The 6,369-nt window shown below is 40.6% G+C and overlaps 1 non-coding gene across 1 annotated transcript; it reads left to right on the plus strand.

Moving 5' to 3' along the window:
- Window positions 1-5,751: 5,751 nt before the first annotated feature.
- Window positions 5,752-5,855, plus strand: LOC148570844 (small nucleolar RNA R71). Its single transcript, XR_015908973.1, has one exon. It is a non-coding gene; the product is annotated as a small nucleolar RNA R71 (small nucleolar RNA).
- Window positions 5,856-6,369: the final 514 nt, after the last annotated feature.

The raw sequence follows: 6,369 nt of genomic DNA on the forward strand, positions 1-6,369 counted from the left end.
TCATGTTCTTGGGTGCGAATGGATATCTTAGAATAGGAATAAGCTTGAATTGAATAGAAAAACATTAGTACTTTGCATTAATTCATGAGGAACAGCAGAGCTCCACACCTTAATCTATGGTGTGTAGAAACTCTACCGTTGAAAATACATAAGTGATGAAGGTCCAGGCATGGCTGAATGGCCAGCCCGCATAAAGGTCTAAGATAGCATAAAACTAATCAAAGATCTGATCCGAAGATGTAAATACAATAGTAAAAAGTCCTATTTATAATAAACTAGTTACTAGGGTTTACAGAAATGAGTAAATGATGCAGAAATCCACTTCTGGGGCCCGCTTGGTGTGTGCTTGGGCTGAGCATTGAGCTTTACACGTGTAGAGGCTTCTCTTGGAGTTGAACGCCAGTTTGTAACCTATTTCTGGCATTTAACTCCACTTTGCAACCTGTTTCTGGCGTTTAACTCCAGAATGCAGCATGTAACTAGCGTTGAATGCCAGTTTGCATCATCTAAACTCGGGAAATGTATGGACTATTATATATTGCTGGAAAACCCTGGATGTCTACTTTCCAACGCAATTTAGAGCGCGCCATTTGAAGTTCTGTAGCTCCAGAAAATCCACTTTGAGTGCAGGTAGTTTAGAATCCAACAGCATATGCAGTCCTTCTTCAACCTCTGAATCTGATTTTTGCTCAAGTCCCTCAATTTCAGCCAGAAAATACCTGAAATCACAGAAAAACACAGAAACTCATAGTAAAGTCCAGAAATGTGAATTTTAATTAAAAACTAATAAAAATATATTAAAAACTAATTAAATTATACTAAAAATTGTGTAAAAACAATGCCAAAAAGCGTATAAATTATCAGCTCATCACAACACTAAACTTAAATTGTTGCTTGTCCCCAAGCAACTGAAAATCAAATAGGATAAAAACAAGAGAATATACTATAAATTCCGAAATATCAATGAAACTTAGCCCCAATCAGATGAGCGGGACTTGTAGCTTTTTGCCTCTTGAATAGTTTTGGCATCTCACTTTATCCATTGAAGTTCAGAATGATAGGCATCTATAGGAACTTAGAATTTAGATAGTGTTACTGATTCTCCTAGTTCAGTATGTTGATTCTTGAAAACAGCTACTTTATGAGTCTTGGCCGTGGCCCTAAGCACTTTGTTTTCCAGTATTACCACCGGATACATAAATGCCACAAACACATAACTGGGTGAACATTTTCAGATTGTGACTCAGCTTTGCTAAAGTCCCCAATTAGAGGTGTCCAGGGTTCTTAAGCACACTCTGTTTTTGCTTTGGACCTCGACTTTAACCGCTCAGTCTCAAGTTTTCACTTGACACCTTCACGCCACAAGCACATGGTTAGGGACAGCTTGGTTTAGCCGCTTAGGCCAGGATTTTATTCCTTTAGGCCCTCCTATCCACTGATACTCAAAGCCTTGGATCCTTTTTATTTACCCTTGCCTTTTGGTTTTAAGGGCTATTGGCTTTTTGCTCTTGCCTTTTGGTTTAAAGAGCTTTTGGCTTTTTCTGCTTGCTTTTTCTTTTTCTTTTTCTCTTTTTTTTCGCATTTTTTTCTGCAAGCTTTTGTATTCACTGCTTTTTCTTGCTTCAAGAATCATTTGTATGATTTTTCAGATTATCAAATAACATTTCTCCTTTTTTCTTATTCTTCAAGAGCCAACATATTTAACATTCATAAAAATCAAAATCAAAAGACATATGCACTGTTCAAGCATTCATCCAGAAAACAAAAAGTATTGTCACCACATCAAAATAATTAAACTAGTTTCAAGGATGAATTCGAAACCCTGTACTTCTTGTTCTTTTGTAATTAAAACATTTTTTTCATTTAAGAGAGGTGATGGATTCATATTCATAACTTTAAGGCATAGACACTTAGAAACTAGTGATCATATAGTAAAGACACAAACATAAATGAAACATAAAGCTCAAAAATCGAAAAACAGTAGAATAAATAGACAAGAAGATTAAGGAATGAGTCCACCTTAGTGAGGGTGGCGTCTTCCTCTCCTTGAAGAACCAATGGTGCTCTTGAGCTCCTCTATGTCTCTTCCTTGTCTTTCTTGCTCCTCCCTCATAGCTCTTTGATCTTCTCTAATTTCATGGAGGATGATGGAGTGCTCTTGGTGCTCCACCCTTAGTTGTCCCATGTTGGAACTTAATTCTCCTAGGGAAGTGTTGATTTGCTCCCAATAATTCTGTGGAGGAAAGTGCATCCCCTGAGGCATCTCAGGGATTTCATGGTGAGGAATTTCCTCATGCTCATGTTAAGGTCCATGATCTCTTATTTGCTCCATCTTTTTCTTAGTGATGGGCTTGTCCTCTTCAATGAGGATGTCTTCCTCTATGTCAATTCCAGCCAAATTGCAGAGGTGGCAAATGAGGTGAGGAAAGGCTAACCTTGCCCAATTGGAGGACTTGTCAGCCACCTTGTAGAGTTCTTGAGGTATAATCTCATGAACTTCCACCTCTTTTCCAATCATGATACTATGGATCATGATGGCCCGGTCTATAGTAACTTCAGACCGGTTACTAGTAGGAATGATTGAGCGTTGAATGAACTCTAGCCATTCCCTAGCCACTGGTTTGAGGTCATGCCTTCTTAATTGAACCGGCTTGTCTCTTGAGTCAATTTTCCATTGAGCTCCTTCCTCACATATGTCTATGAGGACTTGGTCCAACCTTTGATCAAAGTTGACCCTTCTTGTGTAGGGGCATGTGTTCTCTTCCATCATTGGCAAGTTGAACGCCAGGCTTACATTTTTCGGACTGAAATCTAAGTATTTCCCCCGAACCATGGTGAGCCAATGCTTTGGATTCGGGTTCACACTTTGATCATGGTTCCTAGTGATCCATGCGTTTGTATAGAACTCTTGAACCATTAGGATCCCGACTTGTTGAATGGGGTTGGTGAGAACTTCCCAACCTCTCCTTTGGATCTCAAGTCGGATCTCCGAATACTCATTCTTTTTAAGCTTGAAAGGAACCTCAGGGATCACTTTCTTCTTAGCCACAACTTCATAGAAGTGGTCTTGATGGACCTTTGAGATGAATGTCTCCATATCCCATGACTCAGAGGTGGAAGCAATTGCCTTCCCTTTCCTCTTTCTAGAGGTTTCTCTGGTCTTAGGTGCCATAAATGGTTATAGAAAAACAAAAAACTATGCTTTTACCACACCAAACTTAAAATGTTTGCTCGTCCCTGAGCAAAAGAAGAAAGAAAGTAGTAGAAGAAGAAGAAAATGGAGGAGATGGGGGAAGAAGATGTATTCGGCCAAGGAGAAGAAGAGAGAATTGTATTGTGTGAAAATGAAGAAGGAGTGAGGGGTTTATATAGGAGTGAGGGGGGTGTAGGGTTCGGCTATTAGGGTTGGGTTAGGGAGGGAAATTATTTTAAATTTTGAAGGTAGGTGGGGTTTATGGGGAAGAGAGGATGGATGTGAGTGGTGAAGAGGCGATGGGAAAGAGTGATTGAGGTGATTGGTGAAGGGTATTTGGGGAAGAGAGTTATGAAAATGTGTGAAGAGGAGAGAAGAAAATGTGGGGATCCTGTTGGGTCCACAGATCCAGTGGGACCAGGGACTTAACATCCCTGCTCCAATTAGGCGTGTAAAACGCCCTTGCTGTGCAATCCTGGCATTTAACGTCAGACTGCTGCCTGTTTCTGACATTAAACGCCCAAATGTAGCTTGTTTCTGGCATTTAACGCCAGACAGATGGTTGTTTCTGGCGTTAAACACCAGCTTGGTGCCTGTTTCTGGCGTTAAGCGCCAGACAGATGCTTGTTTCTGGCGTTTAGACACTAGACTGCTCTCCTCCAGGGTGTGCTATTTTCAATGCTATTTTTTTCATTTTGTTTTTTATTTTTCAGTAGTTTTTGTGACTCCACATGATCATCAACCTAATAAAACATGAAATAACAAAGAGAAAATAAAATAGATATGATTAAATAACATTGGGTTGCCTCCCAACAAGCGCTTCTTTAATGTCAATAGCTTGACAGTGAGCTCCCATTAAGCCTCACAGATAATCAGAGCAAGGTTGGAACCTCCCAACACAAAACTTAGAGTTTGAATGTGGGGGTTCAACACCAAACTTAGAGTTTGGTTGTGGCCTCCCAACTCCAAACTTAGAGTTTGACTGTGGGGGCTTTGATTGACTCTGAAGTGAGAGAAGCTTTTCATGCTTCCTCTCCATGGTTACAGAAGGAGATCCTTGAGTTTTAAACACAAGGTTGTCCTCATTCAGTTGAAGGATCAATTCTCCTCTGTCCACATCAATCACAGCTCTTGCTGTGGCTAGGAAGGGTCTTCCAAAGATGATGGATTCATCCTCATCCTTCCCAGTGTCTAGGATTATGAAATCAGCAGGGATGTAAAGGCCTTCAACCTTTACTAACACGTCCTCTACTTGTCCATAAGCCTATTTTCTTGAGTTGTCTGCCATCTCTAATGAGATTCTAGCAGCTTGCACCTCAAAGATCCCAAGTTTTTCCATTACAGAGAGTGGCATTAAGTTTATTCCTGACCCCAGGTCACACAGAGCTTTCTCAAAGTTCATGGTGCCTATGTTACAGGGAATTAGGAATTTACCAAGATCCTGTTTCTTTTGAGGTAATTTCTGCCTATCCAATGCATTCAGTTCATTGGTGAGCAAGGGATGTTCATCTTCCCAAGTCTCATTACCAAATAATTTGGCATTCAGCTTCATGATTGCACCAATGTACTTGGCAACTTGCTCTTCAGTAATGTCTTCATTCTCTTCAGAAGAAGAATACTCATCAGAGCTCATGAATGGCAGAAGGAGGTTCAATGGAATCTCTATGGTCTCTAGATGAGCCTCAGATTCCTTTAGGTCCTCATTGAGGAACTCCTTATTGATCACTGAGTATCCAAGGAGGTCTTCCCCACTGGGATTCACGTCCTCTCCCTCCCTTGTAGGTTCGGCCATGATGGTTGAATCTATGGCCTTGCACTCTCTCTTTGGATTCTCTTCTGTATTGCTTGGGAGAGTACTAGGAGGGATTTCAGTGACTCTTTTACTCAGTTGGCCCACTTGTGCCTCCAAATTTCTAATGGAGGACCTTGTTTCATTCATGAAACTTAAAGTGTCCTTAGATAGATCAGAGACTATATTTGCTAAGCTAGATGGATTCTGCTCAGAATTTTCGGTCTGTTGCTGAGTGGATGATGGAAAAGGCTTGCTATTGCTAAACCTATTTCTTCCACCGTTATTAAAGCCTTGTTGAGGCTTTTATTGATCTTTCCATGAGAAATTTGGATGATTTCTCCATAAGGGATTATAGGTGTTTCTATAGGGTCCACCCATGTAATTCACCTCTGCTATTGCATGGTTCTCAGGATCATAAGCTTCTTCTTCAGAAGATGCCTCTTGAGTACTGTTGGATGCAGCTTGCATTCCATTCAGACTCTGAGAAATCATATTGACTTGCTGAGTCAATATTTTGTTCTGAGCCAATATGGCATTCAGAGCATCAATTTCAAGAACTCCCTTCCTCTAAGGCGTCCCATTACTCACAGGATTCCTTTCAGAAGTGTACATGAACTGGTTATTTGCAACCATGTCAATGAGTTCTTGAGCTTCTGCAGGCGTTTTCTTTAGGTGAATGGATCCACCTGCAGAATGGTCCAATGACATCTTTGATAATTCAGACAGACCATCATAGAATATATCCAGGATGGTCCATTCTATAAGCATGTCAGAAGGACAATTTTTGGTCAGTTCCTTGTATCTCTCCCAAGCTTCATAGAGGGATTCACCTTCCTTTTGTCTAAAGGTTTGAACATCCACTCTAAACTTACTAAGCTTTTGAGGAGGAAAGAACTTGGCTAAGAAAGTCGTGACCAGCTTATCCCAAGAGTTCAGGCTATCCTTAGGTTGAGAGTCCAACCATATTCTAGCTCTGTCTCTTACAACAAACGGGAAAAGCATGAGCCTGTAGACCTCGGGATCAACCTATTGGTCTTAACAGTATCACAGATCTGCAAGAATTCAGTTAAGAACTGAAAAGGATCTTCAGATGGAAGTCCATGGAACTTGCAGTTCTGTTGCATCAGAGAAACTAATTGAGGTTTAAGCTCAAAGTTGTTTGCTCCAATGGCAGGGATTGAGATGCTTCTTCCATGTAAATTGGAATTTGGTGCAGTAAAGTCACCAAGCATCTTCCTTGCATTGTTATTATTTTCGGCCATGTCTCCTTCTTTTTCGAAAATTTCTGTCAGATTTTCTCCAGAGAGTTGGGCTTTAGCTTCCCTTAGCTTCCTCATCAAAGTCCTTTCAGGTTCAGGATCAGCTTCAACTAGAATGTTCTTAT

Source organism: Arachis ipaensis, chromosome B3 (genome assembly GCF_059453495.1).
Source record: "Arachis ipaensis isolate K30076 ecotype BB chromosome B3, ASM5945349v1, whole genome shotgun sequence".
Lineage (NCBI taxonomy): Eukaryota > Viridiplantae > Streptophyta > Magnoliopsida > Fabales > Fabaceae > Arachis > Arachis ipaensis.